Source organism: Somniosus microcephalus, chromosome 2 (genome assembly GCF_052327205.1).
Source record: "Somniosus microcephalus isolate GS21.2 chromosome 2, FLI_Smic_1.0, whole genome shotgun sequence".
NCBI classification, from domain to species: Eukaryota; Metazoa; Chordata; class Chondrichthyes; order Squaliformes; family Somniosidae; genus Somniosus; species Somniosus microcephalus.
In genome coordinates this window covers 336,204,786-336,223,479 of record NC_140988.1, presented here as the reverse complement: position 1 = coordinate 336,223,479, position 18,694 = coordinate 336,204,786, and the positions used below count along the sequence as shown (strand labels likewise).

General features: G+C 44.0%; 2 non-coding genes and 1 pseudogene across 3 annotated transcripts in view; all 3 read left to right on the top strand.

The window, feature by feature from the left end:
- Positions 1-18,694, top strand: part of LOC147123612 (elongation factor 2-like) — a 35,226-nt pseudogene that overhangs the window by 10,250 nt on the left and 6,282 nt on the right. The window contains exons 8-13 of the transcript XR_015073476.1: positions 1,583-1,698; positions 2,402-2,532; positions 6,452-6,647; positions 8,269-8,293; positions 8,763-8,864; positions 17,839-18,184. The product of XR_015073476.1 is annotated as an elongation factor 2-like (transcript). The remainder of the gene's footprint in view (positions 1-1,582; positions 1,699-2,401; positions 2,533-6,451; positions 6,648-8,268; positions 8,294-8,762; positions 8,865-17,838; positions 18,185-18,694) is intronic.
- Positions 11,347-11,478, top strand: LOC147123614 (small nucleolar RNA SNORA5). The gene has a single exon (XR_015075157.1). It is a non-coding gene; the product is annotated as a small nucleolar RNA SNORA5 (small nucleolar RNA).
- On the top strand, positions 18,323-18,456 carry LOC147123613 (small nucleolar RNA SNORA5). Its single transcript, XR_015075156.1, has one exon. It is a non-coding gene; the product is annotated as a small nucleolar RNA SNORA5 (small nucleolar RNA).

The following is an 18,694-nucleotide window of genomic DNA, read 5'->3' as shown; positions in this document are numbered from 1 at the left end:
TTCAAAAAAGGTGGTAGAGAAAAAGCGGGGAATTATAGACCGGTAAGCCTGACATCGGTAGTGGGGAAAATGCTAGAGTCTATTACAAAAGATGTAATAGTAGAGCACTTGGAAAGCAGTGACAGGATCGGACAAAGTTAACATGGATTTACAAAAGGTAAATCATGCTTGACTAATCTACTGGAATTTTTTGAGGATGTAACTGGTAAAATAGATAAGGGAGAACCAGTGGATGTGGTGTATTTGGACTTTCAGAAGGCTTTCGATTAGGTCCCACATAAAAGATTAGCGTGCAAAATTAAGGCACATGGGATTGGGGGCAAGGTATTGACTTGGATAGAGAACTGGTTGGCGGACAGAAAGCAAAGAGTTGGAATAAACGGGTCGTTTTCCGAGTGGCAGGCAGTGACTAGTGGGGTACCGCAAGGATCGGTCCTAGGACCCCAGCTGTTCACAATATATATTAATGATCTGGACGAGGGAATTAGATGTAATATCTCCAAATTTGCAGACGACACAAAGCTGGGTGGGAGGGTAAGCTGCGAGGAGGATGTCGTGAAACTCCAGTACGATTTGGACAGGTTGGGTGATTGGGCAGAAACATGGCAAATGCACTATAATGTGGATAAATGTGAGGTTATCCACTTTGGTGGCAAAAACAGGAAGGCAGATTATTATTTGAATGGCAATAGATTGGGAGAAGGGGAAGTGCAAAGAGACCTAGGTGTTCTTGTGCACCAGTCGCTGAAGGTAAGCATGCAGGTGCAGCAGGCGGTTAAGAAGGCAAATGGTATGTTGGCCTTCGTAGCAAGAGGGTTCGAGTACAGGAACAAGGATGTCTTGCTACAGTTGTACAGGGCCTTGGTGAGACCACACCTTGAGTATTGTGTGCAGTTTTGGTCGCCTTACCTGAGGAAGGATGTTCTTGCCATGGAAGGGGTGCAGCGAAGATTCACCAGGCTGATACCTGGGATGGCAGGAATGACGTATGAGGAGAGATTGTGTCGATTGGGCTTATACTCACTGGAGTTTAGAAGATTGAGAGGCGATCTCATCGAAACCTATAAAATTCTGTCAGGTCTGGACAGACTAGATGCAGGAAGGATGTTCCTGATGGCTGGGGAGTCCAGAACCAGGGGTCATAGTCTAAGGATAAGGGGTAAGCCATTTAGGACTGAAATGAGGAGGAATTTCTTCACCCAGAGAGTGGTGAACCTGTGGAATTCTCTGCCACAGAGGGTGGTGGAGGTCAGTTCATTAAATATATTCAAGAGTTGGATATATTTCTTAAGGCTAAAGGGATCAAGGGATATGGGGAGAAGGCAGGGACAGGGTACTGAATTTGGATGATCAGCCATGATCTCATTGAATGGCGGAGCAGGCTCGAAGGGCCGACTGGCCTACTCCTGCTCCTATCTTCTATGTTTCTAAGGGGAAAATTTGCAGGGCTATGAGGAAAGAACAGAGGAGTTGAATAGCTTTTTCGAAGAGTGGGCATGATGGGCCGAAGGGCCTCCTGCGCTGTATCATTTTATGATTCTTCCCGTGCTGTCTGCTGCATCTGTATTTTGTCTGTCCACAGATCTTTGATGCCATCATGAATTTCAAGAAGGAGGAGACTGCAAAAATGATTGAGAAGCTGGATATCAAGCTCGACTCTGAAGACAAGGAAGGCAAACCTTTGCTAAAGGTAATCTCCGTAATATCGCCCATCTCCGGCTCTGCCTCAGCCCATCTGCTGCTGAAATCATCATGCTTTTTTTTAACCTCCAGATTCTATTATTCCAATGCTGTACTGGCTGTGCTCCCAGCTTCTACCCTGCTTAAACTTAACCTCATCCAAAACTTTGCCCGTATCCTAACTAGCACCAAGTCCCATTCACCCATCAGCCCTGTGCTCACTGACCTACTTCGGCTCCCTGTCCAGCAACGCCCTGATTTTTAAAGTTCTCATCCTCGTATTCAAATCCCCCAATGGCCTCACCCCACCCTATCTCTGTAATCTATTCCATCCTACAACCCTCCCAAGAACTGTGTTCCTCCAACTCTGGCCTCTTGTGAATCTGCCACTTCCTTTGCGTCACCATTGGCGGTCGTGCCTTCAGCAGTATTGGCCCCAAGCTGTGGAAATCCATCCTTGAACCGCTCCACCTCCTATTATTTCAGTTTGAGTAGTTGAATCTTAGATGTGAGAACTACAGATAAATTAACATCTACAGTGTGAACCCTTTGTCAGAACTGATCTGTTCTCTCCACTAATGCTGACTAACCTGCTGAATGTTTTCAGTTTTTGTTTGATTTCTAGCATCTTTAGTTTCTTTTGCTTTTTGTTTATATCCTGAATGTGTTTTGGGGCGGAAAAGGATAAAGTTAAATATAGTGTTTGGTTACCTAGGCTGTGACGCCGTTGGTTGCCCGCAGGAGAAGCCCTGCTGCAGATGATTGCCATCCATTTAACTTCGCCAGTCATGGCTCAGAGATATCGGTGTGAGCTCCTCTATGAAGGACCACTTGATGATGAGGCTGCTCTGGGTATGCAGCGCCCCAGAAGTTTACTGTGAAATAAATCTCGTAAAAGATTGAAAGGTGTTGAAATAGATGAGCATTCCAACTAACACCTTTTTTGTTTCCTACCTCAATTTTGTTTTTTGTTTAAACAACAAAATACAGTTACTTTGGAAAGGCTACTTAGCTGGACCATTTCTACTAAAGGCTTGGTAGGCTTATTCGTCCCCTAGCTTTGTGAGTAATTAATAACCTTTGTAACATATCTTTTTTTACCCTGAATCCCTTTATATCTGAGGAATGGGTTGCATTTATATGCGCAGTATAAGGTATAACTCTACTGAGATTAATTTTATAGTCTTCAACCTTCCAATCAGGTAAGGAAAGCAATTCCACCCCCTCTCATGTAATGGGCAACCTTAAAATTAAAAGCACCATCAGCCTTCTCTGAGAATCTTGAGCACATTTACTATTTATAGAGCCTGCCAGGAGCAAGAAGATTGTGTGGGTGTAAAAATAAAATATTAACAACCAGATTTTTAAAAAACAATTGTGGAAACTAATAGAACTGTGTGATACAGTGAGGTAATCATAATAGTCTGCAATCCAAAAGTTAGTTCATTGTGTCAAACACTTAACATCGTGATGTGATAAAGCCACTATGCATGTGTTTTGATTTTTCTTTTGCATCACGTAGGATTGATAAAATGAGCAGAAAGAATCGTACAGTTTAATGTAACCGTGTTGTGAGGTGGTACACTTTGGATGCAAACATGGCAATGTGGTCTAAATGGGGAAGCCCTGGAGGAGTAGATGAACAAAGGGATTTGGGGGTCCAGTTACATGCATTCATGAATAGTTTTCTCACCTGCAAGAAAACTAATCAAAAGGTTGATGGGATGCTGACCTCATCACAAAATTTAGAATATAAAAGCAAGGAAGTACTATTGCTTATTCAGAGCACATTTGGAATATTGTGTTCAGTTTTGGGCACCCCAACTTCAGATCAATATGATGACTAGCCACTGGATAGCCAAGGCCATCAGATTGTACCTGAGAAGAAGTGGCTTCTCTATGATGAGAGACTGGGTAAATTTTGGGTTATATTCCCTGGAGATGAGATGTTTGTTGATCTGACTGAGGCATTTAAAAATAAGCTGGAGGGGTTTGGCAGGGTATAAAAGGAATCGCTCTTCCCTCATGGTGCAATCAAGACAAAGGGACGCCATCTTAAAAATTTCAACTGAAGCCAATTAAAATCCAATCCGGGCGATCTTCCTTCACACAACGGGTTGTCAATGTGGAATGCAAATAAATTGTGCACCTGCCCCCTTTCGCCCTATCCCCGTAACCCCACATATTTAATCCCCCCTAACACTAAGGGTCAATTTTTATCATGGCCAATCAACCTAACCCGCACATCTTTGGACTGTGGGAGGAAACCGGAGCACCCGGAGGAAACCCACGCAAATACGGGGAGAATGTGCAAACTCCACACAGACAGTCACCCGAGGCCGGATTTGAACCCGGGTCCCTGGCGCTGTGAGGCAACAGTGCTAACCACTATGCCACCGTGCTTTCGAATGAGTTCTGGAAATAACGAATGGGTGGTACCACATTTGAGATTGTAGAACCTGTTAAAATGAGAGATGAGCTTTTATGATCTTGAGATTGAATAGGAGATTGTGGGGGGGAAATTGGGTTGCTTTGTGTCTCTCGTTAACACCCCGAGGGGGGCGCTAACTGAGCGCAAAGCACCTAGCGCCCGGGCGCAGCGCCGCTAGCTCCTCCCGCAAAATTCAGCAGGAGGTTAGCGGCGCTGCGCCTTCGGCAATGTCGTCATCACCGTGCACAGCGCCCCAGCCGCAAACTTCGCTCGCACCCCCTGACCTACTGCCGGACGCTATGTCTGACAGGGTCAGGATGCCGTGTTTGCGGCCGGGGCGGCGCAAATTAAAGGGCAGGTGCTGGGCAGCCTTTTTTGGGGGGGGGGGGGGGCGCGCTGCCTGCCAGCACCTGCCCCCTTTCGCCGCCTCCTGCAGGGTGCTAGCCGCGATCGGTCAGCCCGGCAGAGTGCCGGGCTCTTTTGCCGGCACCCCACTCCCCGGTGGTCCAGCAGGGCCCCGGTGTGTGCTGCACTAGGCCCCTCCCCTTTAATCAGGGGTGGGAGGCCTGTAGGGCCGCGGCGCTACGTGCTGATGCGTGTGGCGCTGCAGCATGTGGCGCCACAATTTTCAATGGGAGTGTTCCAAGTAAAAGTAGCGCCCCGACGGGGGGCGCAACCCAATTTTTCCCCGTGTTTTGATTTCAAAAGCTACTAGTGTTGTTGACAAGGGAAGAAAAATTCAGGGGCGTGGTGAAAGAAATATTGACTAAAAGAAAGATGAAAAAAGTTGCAAATGGGATGTTGGAGGCTAAAAGTGATCAGTTGACTGACTTTTTTTGTTTTTATATCGTGGAGTATGAAGGTGTTAGAAGAGCTTCAGATATGGGGCCATTCAGACCTTGGGCTTGGCCCTTGTATGGAGAATTATTGAAAATTGAGGGTAAAAGAGAAATCCAAATTTTGTGGAATCAGCTTTCGTAATAACGATGTGGAGTTTCATTTGGAGTAGTGGTTAAAAGTGTCAGTTCACAAAGATGTAAGTGTGGAGCCATGTGGCAAGAGGTGATTGATCGATTCTTATAAGACTTGAAGTTGTTTTTCAATTCTTTTAAAGACAGGATTTTCATTGCCCTATTAGTGGGTGTAAAAGTGAGCAAGGTGTAGTGTTCAGCTATTGAGTTGCAAGAACAACGAAGGCTGTATCCACTGAGAGCATGTAGAAAGTTGTTGACTGTAGAATTTGAATCTTCAGCAAAAGAGTGGAAAGTGTTGGCATGTTGTGTGGAGATCATTTATATGAAGGGACCATGTGATAAAAGGACAGAGTCTGAAAATGCCTGTGCTAATGGAAGGTACATCCATGAAAGAGCCATCAACTACAATGTAGGTAATTTGAGAGGAAACTAGATAGCTATGAACATAATTTTATTGGAAGACCATATCATAGTAACTTGTTTCATTCCTAAAGTGGGTTAGTGGGTAAATGTGCACCTGGTGTGGTAGGAAACCATGCAGAACAGAACAAAAACAATTTGCATTTATATAGCGCCTTTAATTAAAAAATATCCCACGGTGCTTCACAGAAGCATAATCAGACAAAAATGGACGCCAAGCCAAGAAGGCAATACTAGGAGGAGTGACTAAAGAAGACTACAGATTCAGCCTCTGGACTGTCCTAAAATAGCTGATCTCAGCCAGGGCAGGATTTGGACCAATACAAAGGCAAAATACTGCGGATGCTGGAAATCTGAAATAAAAGCAGACGATGCTGGAAATACTCAGGTCAGTCAGCAGGTCAGGTGTGACCTGCTGAGTAGTTCCAGCATTTTCTGTTTTTATTGGGACCAAATACAGTTGGTTTCAAAATCCCTGGACCAAAGATGGGAACAATTGACAATGTTCCCACTCCTGATTGCTATCCAGTAACTTCCTACCAGAATGTGCAAAAGTATGGACAATTGTGCTCAGTTGTGATAACCTCCATGGTCAGATAATCTGTCAACATTTGCTAACCAGCCTCAGAATGAGAAATTACTGTTTCTTTAAAAACATTGAAGAGCTTTTAATATCTCCGGAACCATATCCAAGATGAACTGATGTCTTCATGATTAGTGGAACAGATTCTGTATGCTGGTGATCATGGAGTTGGACAGATTTTCAAAGTGATCGGCAGTATGGTGCCCTGCTTTTGTCATGCTCTTTGACAATTCCTGCAATAGTTGCTTAAAGGGAGAGAACGAACAATAAATCATGGGGAACTAGAGGTAGAGATCAAAGGAAAAGTTTTAAAGTATTTTTCTTCATGGCCTAGTCTCAGATAAAGCCTATTGTTTCCTACAGGTATTAAGAACTGTGACCCTAAGGCTCCACTGATGATGTACATCTCTAAAATGGTACCCACAACAGACAAGGGGCGCTTTTACGCCTTTGGCCGTGTGTTTTCTGGTGTTGTATCGACTGGTCAGAGAGTGCGTATCATGGGACCCAACTACACACTAGGCAAGAAGGAATACCTTTACCGGAAGCCCATTCAGAGGTTTGTGTCTAGATAGTGGATATGGGGTGATTAAGTTAAAACCTACTATCACATGTCATATAGATCCGATACATAGAGGACAAGGCCACCAGTATCTTAGTCTCAAAACTAATGTAATGAGATAAAATGAACGATTGTTCATTCTGAACCTTGGATCTGGATAGAAACTGGTCCATCCGAAACACAAGACCACAGACCATAATGTGACCAAGTTATAGACATTTCATTGACACCATTGTATATCTTGTGTGTTTAAACTTAATTAACAGTGGAACCTTGATTTACTGATCATAATTTGTAACTCATTTATTGCAGTCAAGGACTTTTTCAAGGAAAGAGGTTGGAGATGGGGTGATAGTTTGCTAGGACAGAGGGGTTAAGGGTAGGGTTTTTGAGGGCAAGGGTGTTGGAAAGGGAGGGGGACAGTGCCTGAGGAGAATCACTTGTAGTATCAAGCAACCTGGGGGCCATGAAGGGAAGCTGGTGCTCAGTATAATGATTGGGTTTGAGGGAGCAGAATGTGGGTTTAATGAGATGAGGGCATGGGAACAAAATAAACACGAATATTTTTATAGCGCTAACCTTATGAGCAGCACATTATGAGTGGTGGTGAGTGCTGAGTGGTGCTCCTCAGCAGTGCAGAATACATCTTGAAACACGGGATTGCTACTTTCTGCTAGAGATCATTTGCGCTACTCCGTAGAGAATATAATGGGCTTTGAGAGCACTGTTTAAGCATTGTTGCAGAATTAAGCCATCATATGAATGCAATTTGCTAACTTGTTCACTTGAAGACAGTAGCCCTGGAATCTGAACATTGTATGCCCAAACCTCTTGCAATGCAGTTCTTCTGTTAACTAAACCCAGAGCTCTTGTAATTCTGTGGCAAGAAATATAGAATCTTCCTGACCATTGGGGGGAAAAGAGAAGGTAGGTAAAATTCAACTTCGGCAGGGGTCCAAAAAGTGGATCGCCCGCCTGATTTTCCTTTCCATTGAAGTCGATGGAAAGAAAAGTTGGCGGGGTGTAAAACGGATGGCTGATCAGATACCGCCTGTTTTATGCCCCTGCCAAAGTTGAATTTTATTCTCAAAGTCTTTCTCCGAATAAAGGGCTTTGGCGAACACTATAAATCACATTGAGTGGCCAACAGCTGGCAGCCTGATGGATCCCCCATTATCAGTCCATTGTCATTTTGTTTTAAAATGTCACTAACTCTTCATTCATGGCACTTGTTTATTTTGGATCGTGGGGGCCTGATGTCTGCCGCCAGAATATGGGAGAGTGTTTTAATATTGTAAATGCAGGAAGCCCTTCCACAAATGTCTATTTCCTGTGATCCAAAATAAACGAGCATCAGTGTAAAAGCACTGCCTATTCCCCTTTTTATAAAGACCCTGTTACTTCTGTTGGGCTGCTGCTCAGTGTGCCTGTTTGTACTTATATTTGTCAACTGTATTGATTACAAGAACAATCAGTGCACAGAGCAAGCCCCAGTCATTTGTTAGGTCTGGGATTCCTCCTGGAGTTTTCAGGACTTGTTAGATCATTTAGAACCAACTTGGTGTTGCAGTATCTCAAATACTTCACAATCCTGTAATTTCGTCTCCTTTAACTGTAGTATGCGGATTCCAGATATGCAACGAGTACATCATGGAGTGTAAATTTGTTTCCTGATATCTAAAAAGCACTGGGCCAGAGGCCAAATCTTTTCTTGCGGGGCTGGGGGAGGAGAGAGCGCTTTCTGGGGCACTTGTGCATCTCCTTGGAGAGTTAGAACAGCTTGGGTCAGGGGCCAGGTTATATGGCTGTGGAGGGGGTTGATGTAAAGCTTGGGTCAGGGGCCAGGTTATATGGCTGTGGAGGGGGTTGATGTAAAGCTTGGGTCAGGGGCCAGGTTATATGGCTGCGGAGGGGGTTGATGTAAAGCTTGGGTCAGGGGCCAGGTTATATGGCTGTGGAGGGGGTTGATGTAAAGCTTGGGTCAGGGGCCAGGTTATATGGCTGTGGAGGGGGTTGATGTAAAGCTTGGGTCAGGGGCCAGGTTATATGGCTGTGGAGGGGGTTGATGTAAAGGATTTGAAATTCAGTAACTTGACTCTATAAATCTTGTAGTGCATCATTGAAGAGTCTGGTGAACACATCGTTGCTGGTGAGCTGCATTTGGAAATCTGTTTGAAGGATCTTGAAGAAGACCATGCCTGCATCCCCATCAAGGTACCTATTAAAGTGATGCACATCTGCATAGTTACAGATGGTTCGGGATATGCTCTTTTGAGAGCTAACAATTGAAAAGAAAATCTGTCCTACAAATAGTTAACCAGGTTTTGGTTGGGGGACTGTGTGTAGATCTGTTTGAATTTGATGTAAAATACAGCATGTGTCCTGATCACCACTTAAAGGGAGTATTGCTATCTCCCAACGAGCGCGTATGAGAATAGATTTGTGGCTAACATAAAAGGGAACCCAAAAGTCTGTTAAACACAAATAATAAAAGGGTGGGGCCAATTGGGGACATTCTTAAAGAGGCAGAGGACATGGATGAGGTATCAAATGAGTATTTTGCATCTGTCTTCACTATAGAAGAGGATGCTCTCAATGTAGCAGTAAAGGAGGATGCGGTTGCAATATTGGATAGAATAAAAATAGATAAAGAGGAGGTATTTAAAAAGTGGCAGCATGGGTACAAAATTGGCTGAGGGACAGAAAGCAGAGAATCGTGGTGAACGGTTTTTCAGATTGAAGAAAAGTATACAGTGGTGTTCCTTAGGGGTCAGTATTGGGACCACTGCTCTTTTTGAGATATTAATGACCTGGACTTGGGTACACAGGGCATAATTTCAACGTTTTACGATATGAAACTTGGAAATGTAGTAAACTATGAGGATATTGACAGACTGGTGAAACAGGCAGACACATGGCAGATGAAATAACGCAGAGAAATGTGAAGTAATACATTTTGTTAGGATGAATAAGGAGAGGCAATATGAACTAAATGAAATATATAGACACCAAGATCTCTGCTCATCTACACTTTTCAAATTGTGCCAGTTATAGTATACTCTCCCTATTAGTCCTCCCAAAGTGCATCATTTCACACTTCTCTGCATTGAGCTCCATCTGCCATGCTTCTGCCCATTTCACCATCTTGTCAATGCTATCCTGAAGTCTACAACTATCCTCATCACTGTCTACTACATTGCCAAATTTTGTGTCATCTGCAAACTTGATAATGGTGCTCTCTACACCCAAGTCTAGGTCATTTATAAAAATTACAAAGAGTAATGGACCCAAAGCTGTCCCTTGGGGAACACCACTGCAAACCACCTCTCAGTCTGAAAAACATCCATCCTCATGTCACTGAGCCAATTCCAGATCCATACTGCCACTTTCCCTTTAATTGCATATTCTTAATAAGCCAACTCTGGCACTTTGTCAAATGCCTTCCAAAAGTCCATATATACATTTACTACACTACCTTGATCAACCTCTGTTACCTCATTAAAGAATTCAATCAAGTTAGTCAGACATGATTTGCCTTTAACAAATCCATGATGGCTCTCCTTGATTAACCCAATCCTTTCCAAATCCAGTTTATTTTGTCCCCGATACTGATTTCCAATAACTTCCCTATCACCAATGTGAGAAGTCACACAACACCAGGTTATAGTCCAACAGCTTTATTTGAAATCACATGCTTTCGGAGCGCTGCTCCTTCGTCAGGTGAAGTCAGGTGATTTCAAATAAAGATGTTGGACTATAACCTGGTGTTGTGTGACTTCTCACATTTGTCCACCCCAGTCCAACACCGGCATCTCCACATCATGTTCCCTATCACCGATGTTGGGCTGACTGGTCTGTAATTTCCTGGTTTATCCCTCTCCCTTTCTTGAATAGTGGTATAACATTAGTAGCCCGCCAATCCTCCGACACTACTCCTGTATCCCATGAGGATTGAAAGATTGTGACCAATATCTCTTCTATTTCTTCTTTCAGGAGCTTAGGATGCATTCCATCCGGACCAGGTGACTTACTAACTTTCAGTAATGCTAATCTTTTTAGTATGTTTTCTCTATCTATTACTATCCTGTATAATTTCCCTCTCTTTTAGTGTAACCTTCATGTCATCCGCTTTTTGAAGACAAATGGAAAATACTCATTTAATACTTTAGCCATGTCCTCTGCCTCTACATGAAGATTTCCCTTTTGGGTTCTTACTAGGCCCAACTTTTTCCCTAGCTAACCTCCTACACTTTATATGTTTATAAAATGTTTGAGGTCAATTTAAGGTTGCATGCTAATCATTTCTTGTAACCTCTGTTTGCCCCCCCCATATTAACTTTTTCAATTCCCTCCTGTACTTTCCATAATCTTGATGGTTATTAACTCAAATCTTGCTCCTGGCATGTGTCATAAGCCTCCTTTTTCTGTTTCATTTTAACTTTTATTTCCTTTGTCATTCAGGGCGCACTAGCTTTGGATGCCCTACTTTTTCCATTCAAAGGAATAAAAGCTAGTTTGTACCTGAACTATCTCTTCCCTGAATGCCCTCCATTGCTCGGTTACTGCTTTACCCTGCAATCGCCTTTTCTGGTCTACCTGTGCTAGGTCCCCCCTTAAATAAATTAGCTCTTCTCCAATTTATTTTTACGCTTGATAGTGAGAAACGGAGGAGATCGGTGGGTTAAAATTCTGACCATGCAGTCATGTATACTTCTGTGTATTCTCTGATAGTCTACACTCTAAAGTGGCTGCTGATAGTAAACATGTAGCTCATGGGCCTCTGTGCTGACTTGTGAACATGGAGGATGATAATATGCTACAAACAAAATATTAAGATTTTAAAATAAACTTCCTGAATTTGGATCCAGCTTGTCAATCTTCTAATTAATTTGGCAGGAGATCTCTTCACATTTCATTCACAGAACTTTCATTTCTGTCATTTTTTTGGGATAGTTCTAACTTGATGAACCAATTCAGTAAAGTGTAATGATCAGTGTATGATATTGTCACACTATGCCCAGTTGAGTTGTGAAAATGCCCATTTGTACACTTGTTATGTAGATTTCAATTCTTCACTTCCTCAGCAGGGGTTATTGTTTGAGACACCCCAAAAACTAATTCTACCCACTGGCTATAGAATTGTTTGGAAAGAGAAATAGATTTGTGTTTTTAATTTAAAAAATATATATAATCTTTACCCAACTATAATGGATTATAAATGACCAAAACTACCTATCCATACGGGTGTAGATTCTTTCTCTGAGCTTGAGTTGTGTCTAGAGGGAGCATTTTTCATTGTTTCTGGCAAACTACGGTGTGCAGTATGTATTGTATTTAAAACATGTGTAATCTCCTGAGTGGCTGTATGATTCGAGCCCTGCAGTGGGAGTCTCTGGGCCTCTAGTATATTTTTTTTGCGTAACATGAACTGTTTTCTAGAGCACTTTTACCTTCGATATTTTCTGTTCTCTTTCCATAATTGGTCTAAACCGAATTATGCTGTGGTCACTGTTGCTTAGATAATCTCCTACTGTAACACACTCCACTTGCCCTACTTCATTTCCCAGAACCAGATCCAACACTGCTTCCTTGTTGGACTGGAGACATTGATCAAGGAAGTTCTCCTGTACAGGAGCGGCTACAGGGCATTCTTAAGGGGGTGGGTGAGCAGGCAGAGGTCGTGGTCCACATTGGGACCAACGACATAGGTAGGAAGGGGGATGAGGTCCTGCATCAAGAATTTAGGGAGCTAGGTAGCAGATTAAAAAACAGGACCTCAAAGATTGTAATCTCTGGATTACTCCCAGTGCCACGTGCTAGTGAGTATAGGAATAGGAGGATAGAATAGATGAATGCGTGGCTAAAGAGTTTGTGCAGGAGGGAGGGTTTTAGTTTCCTGGATCACTGGGCCTGCTTCTGGGAAAGGTGGGACTTGTACAAGTCGGACGGGTTGCACCTGAACCAGAGCGGGACAAATATCCTTGCGGGGAGGTTTGCTAGCACTGTTTGGGGGGGGTTTAAACTAACTTGGCAGGGGGATGGGATACAGAGGGGAGCTGAAATAGGGGGTGATGTGCTGCCAATTATAGAGAAAAAAACAAGTCGGCTTGGTAGACAGGGCAAATATACAAGGGCAAGGCTGGATGGCATCTATTTTAATGCAAGGAGTCTTGCAAATAAGGTGGATGAACTGAAGGTGTTGATAAACACATGGGAGTATGATATTGTTGCTATCACGGAGACATGGTTGAGGGAGGGGCAAGACTGGCAGCTCAATATTCCGGGGTACAGAATCTTCAGGCGAGACAGAGGGGGAGGTATAAGAGGAGGGGGTGTCGCAATATTAATTAAGGAGTCAATTACTGCAGTAAGGAGGGATGACATATTAGCAGGTTCCTCTAATGAGGCCATATGGGTGGAGCTTAAAAACAAGAAGGGGGCAAGCACTTTGCTGGGAGTGTACTATAGGCCTCCAAACAGTCAGGGGGAGATAGAGGAACAGATATGTAGGCAAATCTCAGAGAAATGTGCAAATAATAGGGTAATAATAATGGGGGATTTCAACTTCCCCAATATTAACTGGGATAGTCAGAGTGTGAAAGGCACAGAGGGTGTAGAATTCTTAAAGTGCATCCAGGAGAGCTTTTTGAGCCAGCATGTAGAAGGTCCTACAAGAGAGGGGGCGGTACTGGACCTAATTCTAGGGAATGTGGCCGGCCAAGTGGAAGAAGTGCTAGTAGGTGAGCACTTTGGTGACAGTGACCATAATATGGTGAGATTTAAGGTGGTCATGGAAAAGGACAGGGATGGGCCGGAAATAAAGGTTCTAAATTGGGGGAAGGCCGATTTTAATAGGATAAGGCAGGATCTGGCCAAAATGGACTGGGATCAGCTACTTGTAGGAAAATCCGCATCGGAGCAATGGGAGGCTTTCAGAAGGGAGATTGAGATCATACAATGGCAACATGTTCCCGTAAAGGTCAAGGGTGGTTCCAAAAACCACAGGGAACCTTGGATGTCAGGGGATATACGAGAATGGATTAGAAAAAAAAGGAGGGCTTTTGGCAGATACAAAAGGCTAAAGATGGAGGAAGCCCTAGAGGAGTACAAAAATTGCAGGGGGATACTTAAAAAAGAAATTAGGAGATCCAAGGAGGGGCCATGAAATAACACTGGCGAGCAAAATAAAGGAAAATCCTAAGATGTTTTATAAGTATATTAAGGGTAAGAGGATAACTAGGGAAAAAATAGGGCCCATTAGGGACAAAATTGGCAATCTGTGTGTGGAGTCGGAAGATGTAGGAGGGGTTCTAAATTAATTTTTTGCATCTGTTTTCACTATGGAGAGGGACGATGTAGACATAGAAATAGGGCGGGGGCCGACTGTGATATGCTCGAACATATTAACATCGAGAGGGAGGAGGTATTGGTGGTTTTAGCAGGCCTAAAAATGGATAAATCCCCAGGCCCGGACGAAATGTATCCCAGGCTGCTGTGTGAGGCAAAGGAAGAGATTGCGGGGGCTCTAACACATATATTCAGAACCTCACTGGCCACAGGGGATGTGCCAGAGGACTGGAGAACCGCTAATGTAGTACCATTATTCAAGAAGGGGAGTAGGGAAAAACTGGGGAACTACAGGCCAGTGAGCCTAACATCAGTGGTAGGAAAATTATTGGAAAAAATTCTGAGGGACAAAATTAGTCTCCACTTGGAGAGGCAAGGATTAATCAGGGATAGTCAACATGGCTTTGTCAAGGGAAGATCATGTCTGACTAATTTGATTGAATTTTTTGGGGGGGTGACTAGGTGTGTGGATGAGGGTAACTCAGTGGATGTGGTATACATGGATTTCAGTAAGGCCTTCGATAAAGTTCCGCACAGGAGACTGGTCAAGAAGGTAAGAGCCCATGGAATCCAGGGTGCCTTGGCACATTGGATACAAAACTGGCTTAGTGGCAGAAGGCAGAGGGTGATGGTCGAAGGTTGTTTTTGTGACTGGAAGCCTGTGGCCAGTGGGGTACCACAGGGATCGGTGCTGGGTCCCTTGCTGTTTGTGGTCTACATTAATGACTTGGATATGAATGTAAAAGGTATGACCAGTAAGTTCACGGATGATACAAAAATTGGTAGGGTGGTAAATAGCGAGGAGGGTAGTCTCAGTCTGCAGGACGATATAGATGGGTTGGTCAGATGGGCGGAACAGTGGCAAATGGAATTTAACCCGGAAAAGTGCGAGGTGATGCACTTTGGGGGGACAAACAAGGCAAGGGAATACACAATGAATGGTAAGACCCTAGGCAAGACGGAGGGTCAGAGGGATCTGGGTGTGCAAGTACACAGATCCCTGAAGGCGGCGGAACAGGTGGATATGGTGGTAAAAAAGGCATATGGGATACTTGCCTTCATTAGCCGAGGCATAGAATATAAGAGCAAGGAGGTTATGATGGAGCTGTATAAAACACTGGTTAGGCCACAGCTGGAATACTGTGTGCAGTCTGGTCGCCACACTACAGGAAGGATGTGATCGCGTTGGAGAGGGTGTAGAGGAGGTTCACCAGGATGTTACCGGGGCTGGAGCGCTTCAGCTATGAAGAGAGACTGGGCAGATTGGGTTTGTTTTCCTTGGAGCAGAGGAGGCTGAGGGGGGACATGATTGAGGTGTACAAAATTATGAGGGGCATAGATAGGATGGATACTAAGGAGCTTTTTCCCTTAGTAGAAGGGTCAATAACTAGGGGGCATAGATTCAAGGTAAAGGGCGGGAGGTTTAGAGGGGATTTGAGAAAGAACTTTTTCACCCAGAGGGTGGTTGGAGTCTGGAACTCACTGCCTGAAAGGGTTGTGGAGGCTGGAACCCTCACAACATTCAAGAAGCATTTGGATGAGCACTTGAAATGCCATAGCATACAAGGCTACGGACCAAATGCTGGAATATGGGATTAGATTAGACGGGGCTTGATGGCCAGCGCGGACACGATGGGCCTCTATCCGTGCTGTATAACTCTATGACTTCAGAAACTCCTCTCCTCCCCTATCCTTAGCACTGTTTTTCCCAGTCTAAATTGGGGTACAGTAATTAAAACCAAGTAGATTCAGTCCTAGAACCATCTAGCATATCCTTTCTATTTAGAACTGTAACATCATCCTTAATCAATACTGCCACACACCCTCCTCTGTTTCCTTCTTTATCATTCCTGAATACTTGGTAACCAGGAATATCAGGAACCTATTCCTGGCCTTGTTTGAGCCATGTCCCTGTTAACGCAACCACATCATAATCCCATGTGGCAACTTGTGCCTGCAGCTCACCAACCTTATTAGTTACACTATGGACAATGACGTACAATTTAATACCTCCATCGTCAGTTTTGCTATTTTTCTCAATCTGGTCCTTGCAGTTTTTGGGATATTTCTAATTTTACTGCTGCTTATATCTCCCTGTCCTCCGATCTCACTGCTGCTCCTTTCTGCTATTTTCTGGTTCCCCCCCCCCCCCCCCCCCCCCTGCTAAATTTAGTCTAAACTCTCCCCAACGGTACTCGTTAAGCTCTCGGCAAGAACCTTGGTCCCAGCTCTGTTCAAGTGCAACCAGTCCATCTTGTATAGGTGCCCCATCTCTCCCCCCCCCCCCCCCCCCCCCCCCAGAACCGGTCTCAATGCCCCAAGAGTCCGAAACCCTACCCCCTGCACCACTTCTCCAGCCACGCATTTACCTACACTATCTTCCTGTTTCTATACTCACTAGCATGTGGCACCAGGAGTAATCCTGAGAATCCTGCAATTACTGCCTTTTTTGAGGTCCTTTTTTAAATCTTTTTCCTAGCTCTTGAAAATCTGCCTAAAGGACTGCAACATGTTTTCCACCCATGTCATTGGTTCCAACATGGAGGACTTCTGGCTGTTCCCCTTTCCCTCACAGATTGCTCTGCACCCGCTTGGTGATTTTTTTTAACCTGCCACCAGGGAGGCAACATACCATTCAGGAATCATGTTTGCGGTTACAGAAACACCCGTCTATGCTCCTAACTATCGAATCCCTATGGCTACTACAATTTTACTCTTTTTTTTTTTTTTCCCCCCCCGTGTGCAGTCAAATCTCCTGGGGTGCCAGGGCGTTGATTCTTACTACATTCCTCCAAGGAGTCGTCCCCCTCCCCAGTATTCAAAAAAATTCGAAACTCTGAGCTTGAGCAACTGGTGGCACGCCCTGCACACATGGTTATCCAGGATGCATGAAGTGTCCTGGAGTTCCCACGTAGAACAGGATGCGCATGCATTGGGACTCCACTGGCCTGCCATGGTAGTCAATCCACTGACCTCTAAATCACGGAGACCATGACCACTAAAACACTTGACACTGGACTTTTAAAAATGTAAGACGCTGAGAAACTGACCTATAAAACTCAGGGACTGACTTCTAAAAGGCTGAGCTACTAAAATAGTTAACTAAAAGCACTGGAATTGATATCTATCAATCTAAAAAACCAATGGAAATTACCATCAAGTGAAAAAACAATTTAATGAAACAAACGAACACTTGCCTGTTACCCACCAATCCGCTCCCTCCGCAGCAGTGACATCACTTTTGAAATTCTTCGTGTTCCGTGCAAGACTCTGACTTGCCCTCAGCCTCGCGCTCTTTGCTGCCGGTTCTCCCGCTTTTATCTGCTGGCCTCTCGCACTGTTTCTCCTCAGGCTCGCTCTCTCTGCTCTCACTCACATCTCTACACTTTTTCAGTATCTTCACACGTTGGAGGTCATCCCAAGCCTGTGCTTGTTAACCTAACCGCTTGTTTCAAGGATCAAAGGAAGTTGTCTGGCAGCGGGTTACCTCTTCAACTAATATGAGGAGAAATTGGAGAAAAGGCTTTAAAGGGATGATTATTTTGCACAAAAAAAAAAGTAATTTCTCCATTTTGAATTGAACGTTGACAAATCTCATTGCGTATGGACTTGAGTGATAATCAGTTACCCAGGGGCTTTAGTATTTTTGGGTGGGGTGAAAGTGTATTTTAACTGTTCTCTTCTCTCTGCGCTCCAGGCTTGTTAACACAAGTTAGTTGGACTGTCGAACAGCGAAGTTACTGATTTACAATTCTATTGTAGAATGTTAACTGTTGAATGAGGATTACCTATCTGTTAACTTTCTGTATTGTCTTCTGACCATGTCATTTTCTCTTAACAGAAATCTGACCCAGTTGTGTCTTACTGTGAGACAGTAAGTGAAGAGTCAAGCCAGCTGTGTCTATCCAAACAAGCACAATAGGCTATACATGAAGGTCCGCCCCTTCCCAGATGGCCTGGCTGAGGACATTGACAAGGGGGAAGTGTCTATTCGTCAGGAGTTGAAGCAGCGAGCCAGGTACCTTGCTGAGAAACATGAGTGGGATGTTTCCGAGGCTCGCAAGATCTGGTGCTTTGGACCTGACGGCACAGGCCCCAATATCTTGGTTGACGTTACCACAGGAGTTCAGTACCTGAATGAAATAAAGGACAGTGTTGTGGCAGGTTTCCAGTGGGCAACCAAGGAAGTAAGTTCTAGCAGCGCAAGTTACTGTAATGGAGAATATAAACTGAAGCTAGATTTGGGGTTACAATTTATTTTCACATTTGACAGTGAGAAATGGAGGAGATTGAAATGGGTACTGGGTGGGTTAAAATTCTGACCACGCAGTCGTGTATACTTCCGTGTATTCTCTGTGATAGTCTACACTCCAAAATGGCTGCTGAGAGTAAACATGTAGCTCATGGGCCTCTGTGCTGACTTGTGAACATGGAGGATGATAATATGCTACAAACAAAATATTAGGATTTTAAAATAAATTTGTTAAATCTGGGTCCAGCTTGTCAGTCTTCTAACAATTTAACTTGGCAAGAGAACTCTTCCCATTTCACTCCCTGAAAATGGAAGTATTCATTTCTGGCACTTTTTGGGATGGTTCTAACTTCACAAACCAATTCAGTAAAGTGTGATGATCAGTTGAGGATATTTTCACATTATACCTAGTTGTGAAAATGCCCATTTGTACACTTCTTATTAT